This window comes from Triturus cristatus, chromosome 12 (genome assembly GCF_964204655.1).
Source record: "Triturus cristatus chromosome 12, aTriCri1.1, whole genome shotgun sequence".
Classification (NCBI taxonomy): domain Eukaryota; kingdom Metazoa; phylum Chordata; class Amphibia; order Caudata; family Salamandridae; genus Triturus; species Triturus cristatus.
The window spans coordinates 389,953,792-389,975,689 of record NC_140595.1 but is presented as its reverse complement, the minus strand read 5'-3'; positions in this window follow the sequence as shown (position 1 = coordinate 389,975,689).

Below are 21,898 nucleotides of genomic sequence, written 5' to 3'. Positions count from 1 at the left end.
ACTAAATTGTGTATGTTCATAACTGGCATTTATGCAGGACTTTCTGTGCAGCTTAGTTTTAGAAAAAGTAAGGTCTTGCTTTGAAGATAATGCTATAAGTATTGAAAAGCAGAACAGAAGGTTCCTTCAGGATTATATATGGCTTGAAAGACTAGATCTAAAAGGTACAAAGCATGTTTGTGGAGATAAAAGTGTGCAGCCACAAAAATATTTTTTACAATGTAATAAACCCATTTTAGGAGTCTGCAACTTTTTTTGCAATTCCTAAAATGGGTTAGGAAATAGATATGGAATTGCTTTTTATTGAAAGGGCATGCTGTAGTCCTCCCTTCCAAATAACAATTCCTATCCATATGCATCACTGGTGCACATGCATTCTCCTCTGGAATGTTCATCACTCTTGGGTGCCTGTGTGGGCCAATCTATTAGGGAACCAGGAATGTTGAGCTCAGCCTTTGCCTTTTGTTCATGCAGGAGAGGAGATGAGAAGGCCTGTGGATTGTAAAACAGAAATTGTACTGTAGAGTCAATGAGTAGGACAGAAGGAAGTTAAGCTTTATGAGGAGTGTACCAAGAAGACTCAGAGGTAGAGCAAAAAACAAGATTACTCAGAGTTTCACTTTTGCCACTAGTGCAACAAACATACTCAGCAGCATTTCTCAAATTCCACACAGCTGAGTACTAGCCATCAGAGTAATGGCTTCCCTTTGAAGTCAATAACTTCCTTCTTCTAGCTGTTGATGAGGTAGTGCAGCCCTGAGTCTTTCCATCCTCCTCCTGACTCTGAGTAACTCTGTCCCAGTCAAGACCAGTGTACTGCTGTTGAAAAACAAGTAAAAAAACTGAATTTCAGTATTTGGTATACGTTTGTGTTTGTTAACAAAAGTGCCTTGTCTGGTCTCTGAAGAACCAGAAAAAAGGAGTGGAAAGGGCCAATCACCTTCGGGAAAAAGTATCACCCATCAGGCCCCACACATTGCAATTCATTGAAATCAAGTTAACTTTACTATTATTTGAACACCCTTTTTAAAATTCTTTTTTTTAAAAGGCTTCAAGCACAAAACAACAACTCCAACGGTCTGTTGGAGAAGGAAATCCACTTGAAAATCTCTTTAGCTGCTTTTCAGGCACTAAAGCTACTTGAGTACTACATTGGCGCCATCATAACTGGAGGATATTGTGGTGTGAGTGAGTGCCAAAACAAATCTTGAGCGTACAAATGGAAAAAAAATCCTCTACTTCATGCCTGGAAGGCAGAATACAGGAACTCCACGACAGAGTGCGAGGTGGCTGAATTCTGCAAATTCTGCAAGCAGACCGGAGTTTACTGCCCGGTCCCAGTACAAACTCAGGCCAATATTTAAAGTTTGACAGATGTGGGGCTCTGCCCAAAAGTTGGGGAATCACAGGGTTGCAAACAGGCAGCTAGGACTCAGTGATGGCCACTGTTCCCTTGATAGGGCATTTCACACTGTAAGAAATTGGAGTATAAGTTTAGAGGGGTGAGAAGTCACCTCAAACAATAATCACAAACCTTGTCAGGGTAACCCACAAAAGTAACTAAATAAACCTATCCTTAAGCCTCTGGTAGCTTGGCACAAAGCAGTCAGACTTAACTTAGAGGCAATGTGTAAAGTATTTATACAGCACTTAAACAGCACTAAGGTGAAAACACAAGAAAAATACCAAACCAATTTAGAAAATTAAAAAGATAAAGAAATCTAGAACCGGATATATTACTTTTTAAATATTTGAAGTAAAAATAAGGCCAAAAAGCACAAACTGCCAACTGCGGTTCTCTGAATGCGCTAGATGGGGTCAAAGTAAAAGATTATGGCCAACAGTGTTTGAGCGCATGTCGGACGCAGGGCCCAAGTTTGTGTCGGTGGAAAGCTTACCTTTTGGCTTAGAAACCTTTCTGGAGAAAAGGTGGTCTTTGTTAAGTCATCTGCAGGGCAAACTGCTAGCTGGATCTGAAGTGCGTTTTGACAGAGAGGGCGGTCCCAGTACAGTCATCAGCGAAGGCGGGAAATCTCTAAGTGGGCAAAGTCTGAAGTCTGCGCCCAGGAAGACCTCCATGCACATCAAGTGCTGCTCACGTAGATCCAGATGAAGCCCTCTAGATTCGGACTTAAAACCTTTTATCAAAGTTAGGTCTCCTGAAGTGGAGCAAACCAGCAAGCTAAGGCCAATCGGCGATTGATATTGACAGCTGTGGCTAGGACAACGACCCCGGCCCCCATTGGTTCTCAAGGTAGCAAGTTAGCAAATCGTTTCTGAATCCCACTTCTTGCAGTTGGGGGACAGGAGTAATGTACTCTAACAACAGCCAAGGTTCCAGGACCTGGGGGACACCACATGAGGTTAGGACTAACTCCAGGCCAGCAGCAGGGTCCAAGGCTGGGGACAGGTTTAGATGGAAGTAGTAAGCTGGGCCTTTGCAAGAAAAGAATGACTGGAAGCTAGTTGTGTCCTTGTAACTCAAACAGGATGTCAGCCAATGGATCCTTGGAGTCCCTTCTGGAGACCTTGGTTCAATGCAAATATACCAGACTACTATAGAGGAAATCAACCTGCCTAAATCTAGGATATATATAGTGCCCAAATAGGGTTAGACAATATTAGACAACACTGGGCTAACAGTCAGATAATAATTCAGAAGATAAACAAGGTTACAAAATTTCCATTATTTTATTGTCATTGTCATCATCATAGTTCATTAAATATTATCAAGGTTCACCAGAAAGGCAACAAAAATAAATTAATGATACATGATAAACATATATCTATGGGACCAACACAACAAACTAATAAAACACAACTAACATCCAAGGTTCCAAAATGGCATACACATTCATACATCTCTCTCAGTTCAAAACATTCTAACAATCATACACATTGTTAAAGCAGTCAAGAATGATATACAGCCCAATGATGTGAAGATAATCCAAATACACAAGTTAATTTAGCACCAACGCGCGTTTCTGTGTATTAGCCCAGAGGGGGCTACACCTTCATGAGGGCGGTAAACATATGAAGGGTGCAGGACACACAAGAAACAAACTTTGGGAGATGTTTTTGAACCTAGTGTCCTTCTACACACAATACTTGGTCTCTCTCTCTATCTTGGTGCACTCTCCTCCATTGTCTGTTATTTTAAAAAACATATAATTTTTAATTATTGTATGATAAATTTCTGACATTGCTGTGGCTAACATACGTTTTTAACGTTTGACATTGTGGTCTAGAAAAAAATAATTCGATCATCTAATCATGTTTATTGTATGCTTATTGTTATCTTTATAACACCTAGATATTCTGAATCGTTGATAATATGTACATTGACTGTTTGTCATGTATTTCTTTGTATTCTTATCCCAATAGGTTGTTTCTTGTGTGTCCTGCACCCTTCATATGTTTACCGCCCTCATGAAGGTGTAGCCCCCTCTGGGCTAATACACCGAAACGCGCGTTGGTGCTAAATTAACTTGTGTATTTGGATCCAGTTTCTATTCATCATTGGGAGAATACACAAAAGCTTCCGATCTTCACATCATTGGGCTGTATATCATTCTTGACTGCTTTAACAATGTGTATGATTGTTAGAATGTTTTGAACTGAGAGAGATGTATGAATGTGTATGCCATTTTGGAACCTTGGATGTGTGTTGTGTTTTATTAGTTTGCTGTGTTGGACCCATATATATATATATGTCTATCATGTATTATTCATCTATTTTTGTTGCTTTTCTTGTGAACCTTGATAAAATTTAATGAACTATGATGATGACAATGACAATGAAATAATGGAAATTTTGTAGCCTTGTTTATCTTCTGAATTATTGTGATTATCTGACTGTTAGCCCAGTGTTGTCTAATATTGTCTGACCCTATTTGGGCACTATATATATCCTAGATTTAGGCAGGTTGATTTCCTCTATAGTAGTCTGGTTGTCCTCCCCTGCCTCTCCTGCCTACCATTAACCTTCAGGGGTCCCCCTTCTTAGTGGTTATTCAATGCAAATATAGCCAGTCTTCCTTCAGGTTCTCCCAACAGCAGGAAAGTCTTTCTTCTGATTCTTCCCACGTCCAGAAAAGTTCTCAGTAGGGGTATATGGGGTCCACTTTTATGCTCAGTGCTAGCCTCTGGGTGGAGGTCAACCCTTTGTTCACCCTCTAAACCATTTCATATCAGTTGCTCTGCCCTCTGGGTTTGGTGGCAGCCTGACTAGAGAGACAGGGGAAGCAGGCCTAGGTATGAGCTTCATCTGCCAGTGATAAGGTAAGCATTCTTTGAGGCTCAGGAAGGGGCTGGCCAGAGCCCCCAGGCCATTCTGTCAAGGTAGGAGTATTTCTAATCACTCCCAGGGCCCTTTGCTCACTGTCTTGGAACAATAGACATCTCACCACAGGGGAGCTATAAGGGGCAGGTAAAAGATGGACACTGGCAAGTGAACCTTTTGGTTTTAAGTTTAGCAGTGGGCATTTAAACCAGAAAAAATATATTCCTTTTTTCGCACATGCAGGGTGTGAGGGCCGAACATTTTGCGATATGCAATCACAGAGACTAATGGTTCTTTCCCACTTACCCCCTCTTATAAGGGGCTGATTTGAAGGTGGGTGGTAAAAGGCTTTAAAAAAAAGGTTTTGCCCAGTCGTTTCTCCATTTTAAATCTTCACTCTGAGGGCAGGGCAAGGTGACCTTCTCATTTGCGAATCCCCATGGTTTCCACCATCGAGACTGTCACGTTGGAAATTGTGTCAGGCCAGCAAACCATTATATTCATGCTGGCCCTCCACTTTATTCAACTGTTCATACTCCATACAAGACCCATAAGAAAATCTCACCAAAATGTCCCAGATCTTCAGGAAAAAAACTCCCAATATGTAAATGACACTTTTCTTGCGGCTATTGAAAATATACTACCAATCCATTGGCCACAATAGGAGGCAGTCTTTCCATATTGCTGTTCAGGAATGATGCGATGGGAGTGATTTTCTTCAGGGCAATTCCCCAGTGGAATCCACCTTTGGAAAAAATCCCATCCTCCATTGCAGCAATTTGTACATGTGATAGACCTTCCTCTACTGGTGTGTCAAGAGTGTTTTTTCTGCCCCACTGGTGACTTGACAGCCCGGCCTTTACAGGTCAACTCTCAATGGCCCTCATTACAAGTGGTTAATTGTAATATATGCGGCAACTCCTCTTACAGCACATATCACATTTATGAGTCTTGTGATAAATATCTACAGCTCAAACTTGACAACATTTATAAATGGCCGTCATTTGCCTGAACATCTGAATGTTATTTCTGAAAAACTTGAAATTGGGTGGTTTTATCACAACTGATAAATTATCACTGGAACGAGCCCTATTTAAGAGGTGCAATACACATCACAGTCATTACTGAGATATTTGTAATGAGAGCCTAAGTGTCTGGAAGTTGATGTCAACAAATATGGGACTGGTGGGTTGCAGCTCGTGGTGAAGGTTTCAGCCTGCAGAAGGGGATGTTGTCAGATCAAATATCCATTGAAGAGCCATCAGACATTGACAGAACGTCTCAACTGAACATTCACAGCCAGTGTTGTGTGCCTCTACTTGCATTTATTTTTAGAGAAAAGTTATTGAACATCACAGAACACCTCTGTAAGGTTGGAGGATTTGTGCACACATCAGCATTTTAAAAGAGTTCACCTTTTAAAAGGAGTAGTTTTTGTTGTAAATGGCACTGACACTACAACAAGAAGGTTCATTTCACAAAGATGATTCATTAAGAAATAAAATATTCATGGCTGACAGCTTGAAGGATCGCCATGGAGTTTTATTCTAATGCACCTGTCCTCTTTGTCAAGTCCAATATGGGATGTCATGTCGCTAAAGTTTTATTTAGCAATTGTTTGTCAGAGTGAGCTTTCTAATGTGAATGAAAAATTCATCCCCTCATTAAGACGATTTTACATGAAATGCCTAGGATTTTCAATGAACACGAAGACATCAACCAATTACTGTTAAACACTTAAAAAGACAGTGCCCTAGCTCACTCAGCAAAATCTGTAATTCAATAGGTATCTAGAGGTCTCAATATTTATGGAAGAACTCGCCCTGACATTGTAGTTTTTTTTCAAGTGTATATGTATTTTTATCTGTAAATCAAAATGAGGTTGCAGTCTTTGTTTTCAATTTTGACTACATTAAAGAAAATATTTGTTAAAATTGCAACAGTTCAGAGCATAATATTTTTTTCTGTTTAAAGAAAAGTAATAATTAAACGTATAAAAAGGAGAAAGTAGGGTAGTGCACACACTATATCTTATCTATAGTTTCTATCAAATGACGTTTTCGTTTATCAAGCTTTCAAAAAATACATTGATTAATTTTAATATAGGGAGGTCTACAATGTTCTTGTTTTAGTGATATTGAACGATCTGACAACCAATGAGATGCCTTAGACAATTGAAAAAAACATGAATTCTGTGAAGGTCAGTACTAGGTTGTTGTCAACAGAGAAAATGATTCGTGCATGATATGCAGAATGCGACTTTTTGAAAGAGATCTGGTCCTCTATTTTAATGAGTGCAATCTCGAATAATCAGAAAGACACATGCATAATTTCACCTTTAGCATGCACTGTCTTCAAACTATAGTGCAAGATATGAATGAATGGATGGCTTGTGCTTGTTGTAGGCTGGATATTATTGCACTGTTGGCTCAAGCAGCCGTGTAATAAATTCACAGCGAAAAAAAAGGTTCGAATCTGTTTATATTTTAAATATTTGGATTTTCCTTATTTTCCCATAGTGCTAGTCACTTACAATAATTTACAAAATGAGGCGATCAGACAGCATTAGAGGTAAAGGTAACACAAATGAATTAATAGCAAACATTAAATAAAATATTCTATACCCGGACCTTGTAGGGCGGTAAGACATAGATTAAGGAAAGCAGTGGGGCGTATACACAGATTTTAAAATCCAATGTATTTCCAAATGTACAGAAAGGAATAAAATGTAATACTTAGAAATTACATCTATTGCTATTATATGTAAATTTGGAAAAAGTATGTAACTTGTAATGCTAAGGCAAAGAGAGTTATGGTTGTGGGATTTTGTAGAAGAGAAAAATCAATTGAGTGGAACATTTGCTGGGGGACAAGGGGGAGAAGAAATAAGGAGGTGTGCTGAATGTTGTGATGAGTTTGGATGAACATCTGAGGAATACACTTGTGCACATTCATTTAATAGCAAATAACTGCAATTTAAATGGCCGGCTTCGGGGACTTAGGGGCACATGCATCAAAGGTTTTTGCGAGCGCAAACGGTGTGATTCGCAAAAATCGGCCGTTTGAGCCCACAAAAAGGCCTTTTGCATCGCATTAAAGTGTTAGGCACTCGCAATTTAAGAAATCGCAATTTATTGTGACTTCTTAAACTGCAATTGCATTTAAGGAATCGCACTTTGAGATTCCTTAAATGCAATGCTAGAAGCACTTGGAAATAGCGAATTCGCTATCTGGGGCCGCAAAAACCTGACAAATTACTCTGGTCTTTATTTTGCAAAAACCTTGAAAAATGCACTATAGTGCATTTTTCAAGGTTTCAGGTTACACACACATATGCCCTTGGAGCATGTGTGTGCGCAACATGGGTGCACATCACAATTTCAGGGGTGCAACAGGGTGTCATTTTTACACCTTTGCACCCTTGAAATTGCATGCACAATTTGCGAGTACCCATTCATGCCTTTGGGCCTGTAGGCCCATAGGAATGAATGGGAAGTTATTCCTTAATTGCGACTCGCAATGCGCGAGTCACAATTAAGGAATGTTTAGGAATCGCTATTTTAATAGCGATTCCTACATGCATAGGCTTTTGAGAGTCCTTAATTGCGATTCCTTAATAATTGCAATTAAGGACTCGCAAAAGCTTTTCTTGATGCATGTACCTGTTTAGTCAAGAGCCTTATAACAATGTTAAAGTAGGAGACAGTGGAAGATGAAGAAAGATGAGAGAGTAAAGAATTCTAGGAGTACTCAGATGAACATAAGGGTTGTAATGCTTGTGCTGATACTGAATTTCGAAGTGATTGTGGTTTTTAGAGAGCTCAATATTTAGCTCTAGTAGTGGCAGCACTAAAGTCTGAAAACATCAGATCGCTATTGAATTTCTTTCTGGGCTGTAGAAGTAAATATTTGATCACACAGATAGAGAAAGTTTAGAGAAAGACAGGATGCATTTTGAACTTCCCTTTTAGCTTCATTGAGAATGAGGAAATGTCTTTCCATACGGTTGTGAGGCCAGCAGTGGCTCTCATTCTACATAACCAGTTGTTCAAAGTGAAGACTATGGGCCCTATTATGATCTTGGCCGTAAAGCCTCTGACCTCAGGTCGGAGGCTTTATGACTGAGGTTGTCGATTTCAATTCTGACCAGCTGATTACAATACAGCCGGTTGGAATTGAAACTGGCCGGTCATTCCAGCTGGCTTCCGATGGGCTCAGGGAGCTTGGAACTGGCCCATAATCCATCTGGACGGCGTTTTACGCTATGTGGATTACAATGCCTGTCAGAAAGCATGTTTGGGGGCCCCTAGCAGGGACCCCTTCTGTTTTTGGCCTCTGGTTAGGGGTCGAGAGGCACCATTGTTGATCCCTGCACCCTTGTGGCAGGCACCTTGAGGTGCCTACCACGGGGTGCAATGATTAACACAACCTCCCATTTCCCTATGGGAGCTTGAGCTACATCTGGTTTATGGCCGGAACACATGCTCCCATAGGGGAATGTGGGAATGCAACTGCGCCGGGTGCAGTCACATCATAATTTGGCAGTCAGGACCGCTGACCGGTGGTCGGTCGGTCCTGTTTCCGCCACTCCTGCTTGTCTTGGCGGCAAGCTCGCCATATTTAGTGGTTCTCGGCACACATGCAGCCAGGGCACTATCAAGCGTAAAACAGAATAAACAAGACAGCAGACCATATTTATCTATGTAGCCTGGATCAGGAACAAAATCCTTGTATCCATTAGGACAGTCCCACAGTTGCTCCAGTTTAGGGAAGAGTTTAAAAACACGACCTCACAATACAACTACCTCTCCTAGCACTCGATGACACTATGATGGCCTTTTGCCATGTTCAGTGCTCTGCTACCTTTTGAATAAATTTGCTCTGTAGAAATGTCACCTAAATACATACAAATATGCAGAGAGACATGGATTGTCTAGTGAAGGCATGTAGCAGAAATATACAAGCAGGAAATAAAAAGTAACAGAGTTGAGTGAAGTGTGTGGTTGGATATCTTTATGTATTTGATGCAGAAATCCCTATTTAAAAATGGTGGCTTGGCCAAATACTTTGTCTTTTAAAGACACTATAGTAAATGTAATAATGTTTGGCCAATATTCTAATATGTTCATACTGAGTGACCTGAAAACAGGTTTTCCAGTTTCCTCCATGAGTTTGAGAGATTGTAAGGGACCGGGAAGCCTAATGTGAAAAAATCTAAGTGAATATAACATTCAACACGTACATGCCCATAGGTATAGTGGATTGCTCATCCAAACAGCCATTGTGTGCACACCAGAGCTTAGAACAGCTTTTTCTTGTGTAATGCGATACGTTTGCTTGCTTACAAGTGCTCGGGTGTCAGACCTGAAAATTATTGTATGTGATAAAATCTAAGACAGACTTTTCAGAATTTATCAATTGCAATAGTTAGCACCTGTTCCGAGCTATTCCTTCTAAAAAATAAAGGCATAATATTAGTATTTTGGTGCTTACTACACCGAATCCTTATATCACATGATTTACCAGGTCTTTTTCCCCAGGTAAATATCGCGTGGTTTGAGTTGCCAAAATTAACCTCAGAAAAATTGTGAAGGTGCTTGCTGCATTACTCATAATTTGTTAGTTCTAGCTAATTGTTCAACAAACCAATAAAACTGTGCATCATTAGCAGAACCTGGGGTGCAGATTTACTACGCACTTGCATTGTTCTTACATTACCACAAGTTGGCATAAGGTAATGCAAGTGCTGAAGTGACATTTACAAGCCACTCAAAAAGGAAATTGTGAGGCATTGTATCACTTTTCAGTCACAGAGTAACACAGCACAGCACTTTCTGTTGCCTTGAGTTACCCTGCATTCAGATAGGTGTAACATGGGGGAGCTACCAAACTTGGTCCTGTAATCCAGCCCAATCCTGACATACTGAGGGACCCCTGCCCCATATTACGAGTAGAGAGGAGCCATACCATTATCGGAAGCTCCAGAGTCATTTGTGGAGGCGGGGGAGCCATTCCTGATGTGGGGAGTAGCTGCGGCCTGTGTGCAGCGAGGCGGACAGAGGTAGTGGAGCTGGGAGATCTTGGAGCTGGCCCTCCTTTGAGACTCTTGAGGGCCCGAACTGTTGAAGAATGGGCTGTGGAGATCCCCAGATATTGTGCAGTGGCGGCTGCCTTAACCACTTGAACCAAACCAGCCTAGACAGTGTGGAACGTCAGCCTTGCGCAGGGAATATACCGCCAGGAGAAGGGGTTGGGACAGGGGCAGAGTACCAAAGTTGCTTGAATAGAGATGGGGAACTGCTTAGAATAGGATATATTATGTCACAAAAATACCCACACGTTATCAAGAGATCCACATTGTTTAGAAGAATACAGGTTTGCATGTCTTCAGGAGAGTTACTTATGTGCCCTTGCCGAGGTGAACTTCTTCATTACGAGTGGAGGGGCCCCACCTCTCCACCCTCTTATGAAGCATGAAGTCTGTCTGTCAGGCTGAGTAAAGGTCAGCTTGACAGATCCTATTCAAGTTCGAGTCAGGCAGACAGGCGCTGGACATGCTGTAAATGCACAGGTGCCTAGCAGCATGAGGCAAACTTTGATGGGCTGAAGATTGCCAGCACTGAGGCTGTGACCTCCTGAGTCTGGCAAAACCCTGTGTGGTTGTGCCACTCATGACAAGGGAGCGCATCACCAATAGACTCAGACATAGGCACTTCCACTTTAATCCTGCAGTGTCCAGAGATGACTGTTAATCAGTGACACCTCGTTAAAGAATCAGGTGGGGTCAGCAACTCTCACTGACTCCATTTCACTCTATGACAAATGAGGAAAGGTCCTCCTCTAATTAGCTACCCCTTGAAAACATCAGGCAATGAGAGGAGGCAGCGGGATCCTCTGGCGACTAGTCTTTCTGGTACCTTCTGCTTCCCTTCCCTCTGGACCTGCAATCAAAGCTGCAGCTTTATTTCATGTTTGCTTGTGTGCATGCATGAATGTATATGTATTTGCAAGTGTATGCAGTGAATGAGTGTGGGTGTGTATATGTGCTTGTGAATGGTTGGTGTATGTTTGGGCACTTGTGAATGGATAGGTGTGAGTCAGAGTGTGTGTGGATGGATAAGTATAAGCATGTGTGTGCCATCTTGAAAGCTTGACTGTTCAGCCAGAATACGGGCCACCAGCTCCCCTGCCTGGATCTGACAAGACCTTGAAGAGTTAAAAGTTAAGACCACCCTTGTATGAAGGTCGTGTGCATATACTAAAATGGAAAGGCCATGACAACACATATCACTCAGTAGTCCTGTATAAAATATAAACCGTGTATAAAATGTCAGCAAACAATTTAAAAGCTCTAATAATAACAAAATACAATGTTCTTATCAGAGTCCTAATGACATTAAGTAATCATCACCTCAGTACTGATCTGTCTTTTTAGATATGATGCACAAGAGCACCTAAAAGACAAGTAAAATAGAGACTATAAAAGAAAGGATATTTGCAAACCTTAGTGGTTTTCCTCAGGTGATGATTAGAAGGAATAGAGCTTACCAAACTTTAACCTACAATGGTTAAAAAAGTCCTGCACAAGACCAAGTCATAGTCTCAACCCACAAATTAGCCCTGGTGCGAAAGTCCTAACAATGACATAGGAAGCAATAACCTGATAGAGTGATGGGAGAAAGCAGTGATCATCCCAACACTTGATAGACTCACAAGCTTTGACATATACAGCAGAGATAAAGATTGAGCTGGAGTTTGGAAGCACTGCCTCAATATGAGAAATAAGACAGTTGAAGATACCCTCTGCCATGGGCGTCCGCAGAAATTTTTCCAGGGGGGGCGAACCTGGCAAATGAAGGGGCGTGGCTAATGTTAATCAATAGGGGCGGGGCTAAAATGGCAGACAATCAGGATCGGGTAATGTTCAGGCCAACCTGAGAAAAACAAGCATTGGCATAGCCAATAGGTCTCGCCTTTGGGACCTTATGACTAACTCACTGACTGAAGAACTTATATAGCTCACTTTTGCCGAGGTGTCTTGGCGCTGGGTAAGTATGATGCCGGCAGTATAAGTATTTAGTTCTGCAGCAGGTCCCAAAGGCGAGACCAATTGGCTATGCCAATGCTTGTTGTTATATCTGGGCATGTTGAGAGGCTAGGGGACTGGGTCTCGATGTGTGGTTGGGAGCACAGCAATGACCTACTCAATTTGAATGTGTAGGTAATACAACCGGAGGGGTGAAATGAAAGGTTCACTACCAGGAATAACAGGAAGGTAGACAGTTAGGCTGGTTAGAAAGGTAAGGAGAGGTAGAGGCAGGCATGGTGGTGAGGGGAGAAACAGATGCATGCTAGGAGAGCGCTGTGAGGGAGTGAGGCAAAATGGGAAGAGGCACTGAAAGGTGGGTCGGGTAAAGACCGTAGTAAGGCAAACAGAAGGGTAGCGAGGGGTGAAGGGTAGACAAAGAAGTGAGGTGTAGAAGAAAAAGATTCAGGAGCAGAGACAGGTAAATCAAAGCTGGAGAGTGGAGAATGACGCAGTCGTAGAACGTGAGGGGGCCAGGTAGAGAGAGGGAGAGGTGTGTCATAGACAGGTAGAGACAGCTGAGGAAGAGGGAATAATAAAGACTGAGGTAGACAGGTGAGGTAGAGGGGTGCGTTGATATAATGGAAGTGCAGAGATGTGCCACAGATGTTACTGAAGAGGAAAAGAAGTAGAGATATCGAGAAAGATGTAAGGCACTAAAAGAAGTAAGGGGGTGAACAGAGGTAGAACGAGTGGAAGGGGAGAGAACACGTAGAAGATGAATGGCAGGGTAAAATGAGCGATCAGGCAGTGAGTGTGAGGAGTGGGATATAAGGCAGTGAGCGCAGGCAGGACCGGCTTAAGCGCTCGTGGCGCCCAGTGCAACAATGCTTTTTGGCACCCCCAATGACCATCTCCACTACGGTTTCTTCATAACCATTTTTTCACAGCGCCCCCCAAGCCTCCGTAACCATTCAGTCTCAGGTGCATTTAATTCATTTTATAGCGCCGCTCCTATCAGTGTAAGGTGTCAGAACACTTTACATTACACAGATTACATAGAGACAATCAATCATAAGTGTGTAAATCAGTGCATAGGAAATGTTACATAAGAGAGAGGACAAGAAGGTGTAGGAGTCACAGGTCATCCGTACAGGTAGGCAGGATAGTTTAAGAGTGCTTGGTCAGGAGAATCAGAAACCTAGAATTTAAAACCTAGCACCATGGATGGGGGGTTCTCTTTATTAATAAGAATTGATTTCTACCCAAATTAACCCATTTTTCCACATTAGGATAATGAAAAGCTGGGGGGAAATCATAACGCTCTAGCCCAGTTTGCATGCATCTTTGATAAGTTACTTGCTCACTGTTCCACATTAGGATTTTAACTCATAAAGAGTTATCAACAATATGGTCTCTCTGACAAAAGTGTGACCCACTGACCTCTTTACATTACATTATACGCACTTTGTGAGCTGCACGTTCTTTGCAGCAAGCATAGTAACCCTTTGCGCTACCTTAGGATGAGTAGAAACTTCCATTACACAAAACTTCTCAAAGAAGTGCATTAATCACTGCAGTCATTTAGACATTTTTATTGGTGGCTGAAAATTTCTAGGAGTCCAGGAAAGAAGCAGGTGCTTTTAAAATCATCATATTAGCGCCCCCTACACGAAGTCAGCACCCGGTGCGGTGGCACCGGTCGCACCGCCCTAGAGCCGGCCCTGAGCGCGGGGAGTGGGGTACAGGGGGATATGAGGCAGTGGGGTGCAGGGGGATATGAGGCAGTGAAACACAGGGTCGGCATGTCCTGCCAGACATGATAGGGTGCATACTGGCAGATAGATATGTTATTGACACGAGTCTGTGTACGTTTTGGTGGGATCTGAATTCCGGGCTATGCCGCAACCTCAATTTTTGACTTGGGAGAATAATGCATCGACTCCCCCCAGAACTTCATTCAGAAGACCCCTCGCTCTCAAGCTACAGAGTGTTAAAAGGAGGTCTTTGTGTCCAGACCTAACCACTCGTGCTTGTGGCGCGCAGCTCAATCTGGCCATTTTCATTCTGTTTGTGATAATCAGCCACAGACAGAATGACAATGGGCGGGAGGGGCTGCGAGAAGGAGTGCGAGGCGCCCGATCAGGGAGTTGAGGCCTCTGGCAGGGAACAGCTCTGCTCCCTGCAGGGCCCGTAATTACGTACAAAAGGCATCCGTAAAAGCATGGGTGGCCGCAGGGGGGGGCAAGGAGGAGCACTCCAGGGGGGGCAAGCGCCCCTCCTTGCCCCCCCCCCCCCTGCGGACTCCCATGCCCTCTGCATTGGCAGTACCAACTTGTTGGGTTAGAGGACTATAGCTGGAGTTGAAAAAATAGTTACTGTTAATGGCGACCTGTTGGTGACCTACTTATCTATTCTGTGCGTCCAAGATGGGCATAAAGTAAAGCATTGTGTATGTAAGCCATAATGTGCTAAGAACAAAAGATCAGAGGGGACCACAAGGTACATGCAAGGCTCTGTTTTCCAATAGCTAACATATACAAGAACTAGCTTTCAATTTGTAAAGAGGAGCTACAACAACATATGTTTAGGAGCTCATCAAACCAAATAAAGACAGATCCATATACACTATGTGCACTCAGCTCATGATAACAGCATGAGCATCAGACCATTCTTGAAAGAGGAGTATTTGAGTATGTTCAGCACAAAAAATATTTGCACAGTGGCATTCATCAGCATCAAAATGTCTATTCTAGAACATAATGCATAGTATTAGTGTGGGTGTAATTAAAGCTGTATTAGTGTTTCTATTAAATAGGCATGCATTAAAAGTATACAGGTTCTGCCCTCACGTTTCACCCTATGAGGCATGCGTGTACAGGGCTTTCTCAAAGCTAAATGTTTAGTTCAAATGATGGGTGGAAAAAATCTTATAGGTCAACTTGTGGTTGGTTGTAAATTCACTGTTGAGTCTGATTGTTGCCTAGTATCCGTTGTGTATTATGATCACAACTATACTGGGGGGGGGGGGGTGTTGGATTGTGGTCTAGCAGGCTTCCCAGTCTTTCTTTTTATCTTACCTTCTGGAATATGTTGGCCAATTCAACATCTTGACACTTAGACAGCTGTGAATTTATATCAAATGGAGACCAGGTTACCCAACTACATGGTTACACTCCAGATCATCTTTTATGTCCTGAACCTTCTCAGGCAAAAGGTGACCCACCTCCTGCTCAGCTTTCATTGGGCTGCTCAGATCATTTAGCTATTCCTTTTCCATCAGTACTTCCTTGCCTGCTCTTACATAGTGAATGGGGATTCCACACTCAGAGATCCATGTGTACCAAGTCACTTCTGTTCCCCTAATTTTCTCACAATACTCACTACGAACTCTGAAGAAACCCCCCCAAAGAATTGCAGGACATAAACATTTCCATTATCTTTGGACTGAATCAAATTCATGTTTGACAGGTATATATCAAGGTACAGTGTATCAAACTACATGCACACAGAGCAGATTGAAAATTTTTATAATACCATGACTCTCCAGATAAATTTCAGTTTAAAAAACATCCTCAAATCAACTATCACAAGAGAATGTGTGCCAAGAAGAGACACCAACCTTGTGTTACACAGCACAACACTAACTGAATTATGTGCCTTATTTGACAAAATTGATGGCCAGTAGTACGCTCAAAGGCTCTTTTGAAAATGAAAAACTAGAGCCTTTTCTTCTGTAATTTTTTAACAGATCACTCAAGTTAGGCATAATTCCTAATTTTCCCAAATCCACTGTGATCTCTCCATTTTTTAGCAAATATGCTCCCAAATGGCACTAACCTTGGCAAAAAATTACCATTTCTCTCCTTTTTTTCCCAGTAAAAATGTTGGTGAGAGAAACTTGTTCCCAAATGCAGGTCTATGTGGAAATCCATATACACCTTTAACCCATGCAGGGGGCTTTCTTTCAGGTACCAAAGCATTCTTAATGATTCCCTTACAGCTGTGGGGGTCCAGAAGGGAATTGGATTTTGACCTTTTTGGAACCCTCACTCTTTTACATTTATCAGTGGAATTTTACTCAAACTAGTGAAGGATGGCATGCTTGAATTATTCCCAGCCACTGGTAATTACTCGGGTGACATCACAGTCCATCGTTATCTTGCACACCATGCACCGTCAGTTTGAACCCAACCATATGCTAATCAGCCGTGACCTCCCCTCCAATAGGAATCGTCCAACCTGAACTGCTGGGTCATATCTCAATCATAACACAAGCAACCCAAGACCAGTTTTGCCAGTGGCACAGTGTGCACAAGACCACGGTGCAGTAGGAACAGTCCATCTCGAACTGCCAGGCCAGATCCTCCATGAACTAGAACACATGCAATCCAAGACTGGTTTTATCCATATAAGGGCTCTTCAGTCAGATATAGCCTGTTTCCAGTAGCACAGTGTGCATTGCATCCACGCCTGGGCCTACCCGTACCACGAAGGACATTGGATAGAAGTATACAAAAATGTGATAGATGAAATCCTTAAACTAATCTCAGACACTAGTAATTAACCGGGTTGCATCCCAGTTCCACATTATATTGCACACCATGCCATCTGAGTTTGTACCCAGCCATATGCAAATGAGTCTTGTCCTTGCTCCAATGGGAATAGTCTGGCCTGAACTGCCAGGCCAGGTCCCCCCTCAAACGGGACACAAGCAACCAAAGACCGGGTTCGCCCTTATTAGGGCACATTATTTGTTTATAGCTTCGTTCCTGGTGCAGGGTCAAGACTGTTTAGCACATGTTGCACTGAATTTTGCAGGGAAATTAAATTTTCCTCTCAGAGTTCTGCCCTATTCAAGGACCACTGGAATTATGCAGTAGGGGTGGACCAAATTATGCAACAGGTTTCACTCAATTATGCAGCAAGAAAAGGCAAATTATGTGCTTTAATGCAGCAAATTTTGTGATAGTATTATTTGATTGTTTTGCCATTTTTACACATAGTAACACTAGGAAACAATATTACCTTATTAGTACCAGTGTAATACCAAACTACAGCAATGCACAACCGAAAGATGACCATTCAACATTTCTGAAGGTTCTTCAACTGTGCAGGAACATGTGTTGCCATGATTTTAGTCACGTTTGATCTAGTTAAGCAAGAAACACATGCTTTTTAATCTGTAGATTGTGCAGAAGATGAAAGATTCTGTAGCAAATGCTGTATATTCAATGCATTTTGAGTGTGAGTGTTTTAAACATTGAGTAACTGAACAGAGGTATAATCACACAGCACACTTGCTTATATCACTGTCTGCTGAGTGTCAAGTTTGGTAAGGTTGCAGAATAGAAGGTTAGCAATAGAAATGTATTAAATGTGTGATCATGTGTGGTCTTGGTGCTATCCACTTTATCTCTTGCTAAGTAGGACAGATTCCTGTTGGATGTAATGGGAGGGGATTGCTTTTATGTTTTTGGGTTGTAGTGCCAGATGTTCATGGCACTTGTCCTGCAAGTCTGATCTGCTGACTATTAACCAAACTGCATAATTGCTGCAGTAATTGGGCCCTGATTTAGAGTTTGGCAGGTGGGGTTACTCCATCATGGACATGGCGGATATTCTGTCTACCATATTACAATTTGATTATGTCCTATGGTAGGTCGGACGGGATATCTATCCTGTGTGTGACAGAGTAATCCGTCCCCTAAACCATAAATCAGGCCCTTTCCCATACCGAATTTTGCTCCCCTGCTTGACAACTAACTTGCAGATGCTCCTGACAAATCTTCATCGATCCATGAAGGACCATGTTTTGATTCACAATAATTTGAAGACAGGGTTCACTGAATTATGCAGCAAGAAATGGCAAACTCTGTGCCTTAATGCTGTACATTTTGTGATAGTATTAGTTCATTATTTTGTCTTTTTTACACATGGTAACACTGCCTGGGAAAATATTTTCCCTTATTAGTACCCGTTTAATATCCAAATACAGCAATAAACAACTGAAAAATGACCAGTCATCCTTTCTGAGGGGCCTTACTTGGAACATAAAGTGGAAAAGCAGAAAATTAAATGCGATGTGATAAGACGATGGAGTACTGTGCTGTTGACATTGATGTTGACTGCAATTTTGAGATAAGGCTACTGGTCGCAGAACAACAGTAGAAGAAACAGTCAGGTGAAATAGAGATATAGTTGATGTTAAATATAAAGGTCATGCAAACATATATATTAGCACTCTATATGAAAGAACACACATAATAAAATGTGCTTAAGAGATGGGTTGATACAGATTAAAGAACAAATGAAAATGTTCACAAAATTTAACACTGCCACGAAAGATGTAGAAGTGTTGTGTGATAGCTATAGATATCTACATACTCCAAATTACGGAAAGTGACTCAATATTGCTTAGAGATCCTTCATGTATTTGGTCCTTGGCTGCTACTTTGAAGGCACTGGCCATCCCTTTATGTTCATCAAAAACAATTGCTGTACCATCTGGCAGCCATAGGCTCTGGCATGCATTATTCCTGGTAGCCAACCCACCCCTCTGATCTTCCAAACTATTAAAGTATGGCCCTGAATTAGAAAAAAATGATTTAGGAAAAGCTTCAGTAAAGTTTTAGTACAATGTTGACTAATGGACAGAAAGAATTTTGATGAGAATATTATGAATCACTATTTAAAATTGAGCAAAAGCAGCACTTACCAAAATGGTACTTCACTAAATTTTGAAGAAAAATGTATTTGATAAGTAGGGACTACGTAGAAATGAAATTGATAGCTTTTCAAAAGAGTAGACATTTGAGTTGTTAAGTTTTAAGCTGATTTAAAAAAAACTGTTTTTGATGTTGAGCTACAAACATTTTTTTTTTATTCAAGTCACTTTATAACTTAGGCCCCACCTACCTGAAAAGTCATATCTCCCTCTACTAACCACCCAGACACCTCCACAACCCAGGACTCCTACCCGCACACATCCCACATATACACAGAACCAGATCAGCAGGACGGGCCTTCTCTTAAATTGATCCTAAAGTGTTCCATAAGAAGCTGAAGACCTGGCTTTTCAATTGACCAACCGACCTTTGACAGGGTTATACACAAACACCTGCTCAATGCCAGGATACCATCGTGAATAATAGTGTGCTTTTATAAATACACAGCACATAACATAGCATAACATAACATAACATTGAGTGATCATATTCTAAATAAAGTTTAGGTGAAATGATGAGTAAGAAGGAACTTTAAGCAAAAGAGTAAATGAACGAAGTGAATGAATTTCAGAAAAATTAAGACATACTGTAAAGTGTTTATTTAAACTGAAAACAAAATATATTTACAAGATAAAAGTAACTGAGTCACTAAATTTATAACTTATTTTTTCAGATTTTGAGATTACTTGGCAATTACCTTCATATGGCTTAGGTTTAAATCTTTTTATTGGTTTTGATACTAAAGAAGAACAACACAAAAACGTCTCTTTATATGGCTTAGAATCTAACCTGCTACTCAATTGTGCATTCCATTCCCATTCATGTTCTGTGTAGTTTTTTGCATTACTACAGCTGAACATTATAAAAGAATTGTTAAAATAAAAAACAAAAAACGTGATAAGGCAAGAAAAAGAATATTTAGCACATAGCACCCTGCATGTCTAGATCTGTGTTATTACACTCAAAAACTAGTTGTCAATTATTTAGAAAGTACCCCAGGTTACAGACTAGTTTTATTTAAATGGCCTTCCCTGTGATTAATTGATTTAAGGAATTATTGTGTGAACACCTTCATCTGCTGAAACTTTTTTTAAAGTGGTATAAAATATTGACCCGTCGCTCGTCATTAGCAACCATCCTGTCTGCTTTTTGGAACCTTGTTCTATATTAAATTCAATAGGAATGACTTGCAGTGCACTGAAATGGAATGTGAAATATCAATGAAATTATGTTACCACAATTGGCTATGAACAAAGGTATTGAAACTGAAATTAATCCATTTTGATACAACATATTTTATCTCGTGTAGTCTTGGACCTGTGCTGTCTAAACCTACAGGAGCTTTAAACGCAAGACAATTTTTCCATGTTAGTGGATGATATGCCTGGCAATCTTTTCACAACAAAAAAGGCTCATTCTGGTTCACTCTCATTAAATGAAATTTAATCGCTGGTATAACATAAGGTATTTGGGTTTGACAGCTGTATTTAACATTTTCCATTGACTAAGTGCGAGTTTTCTGACCTTTGTCTTCCATGGAGTGTCAATTTCTATTCAATTAATATATGAAAATGTTCCTCCAAATTTTTGTATGGAAATGTCTTACTTAAACATGAGCAAGTAGCCATGATTGGTGTAGGAATATTGAGTAGGCGATATTGAGATACTTTAATATTGTAGCCAAAATATCGAGAACCAAAATATTGGACTCTGGTCAGAGCCCAGGAGGGCCTACGGGTGGAAGACCCTGGCTCTAGGCTCCCTACCCTTGCCCGCCGTGTCGCAGAATGCTGACAACAGGGATCTGCAGGCCTGAGGAGGCCTCCCCTGCTTGTCTGGATTCAGAAGCTCTGACAGAGCCCCGTGATGGAGCCCCACTGAACCCGACGGCACAGGCCTCAGGCACTGGGCTCACTTTTCCAGCCTGCCGGGTCACAAAGTGCCAGACATGGGATCATGCAGGTCTCCCCTGCTTGTGTGGGTTCTGAATTATTGACTGGGCCCCAGAACAGAGCCTGAGCAGTCCCAGAGGTGGAAGCTCCAAGCCCGGTGTTCCCTTTTCCAGCCTCTACTGTCATAAAGTGCCCCAAATGGGGTCTCAGAGGCCTGGGAAGATCTATAGGGCTTGTCAGATGGAGTCCCACAAGTCCAGGAAGGCCTTCCCTGCTTGTCTGGGTTCAGGGTCCTGGGTCAGAGCCCTGGCACTGGGGTGGATGACCCCAGCCCTGGTGTTTGTTCTAAGGCTGTATTTCAAAGTGTGGCGATCAGGGGTCCACAGTCCTCGGAAAGTCTGGCCTATCTGTGTTAAGAAGGCCCGGTTCAGAGCCCCGGCAGGCCAAAGGGTGGAAGACTCCAGCCCTTGGCTATATTCCCTGACCTGCTGTGCCCCAGACAAGGACCCAAAGGCCCAGGAAAGCCTCCCCTCCTTGCCCGAGATAAGAAGCTCTGAGCTGGATCAAGGTCAGAGCCCTAGTAGGCCCTAAGTTGGAAGCTCCCGGCCCCGGCTTTCCTTCTCCAGCCTACTGTGTACAAAGTACATATAAAGAGGTTCCGGTGGACCTGGAAGATCTTTCCTGCATAGCCGGGTTCAGGAACTTTGAACAGGCCGTGGGTCAGGGCCCCGTTGGGCCCTAGAGTGAAAGACCCTGGTCTCCGTTCCCTTACCCACCGTGTCTCAGAGTGCTGCCAGCGGAGGCCTGCAGGCCCGTGGATGCCTACAATGCTTGTCTGGGATAAGTCACTCTGACTGGGCCATGAGACAGAGCTCAGGTAGGCCCTGTGGTGGTAAACCTTGGCCCTGGACTCCGTTCCCTGGCCTGCCGTGTATCAAACTGCCATGGACAGGGACCCACAGGCCTGGGA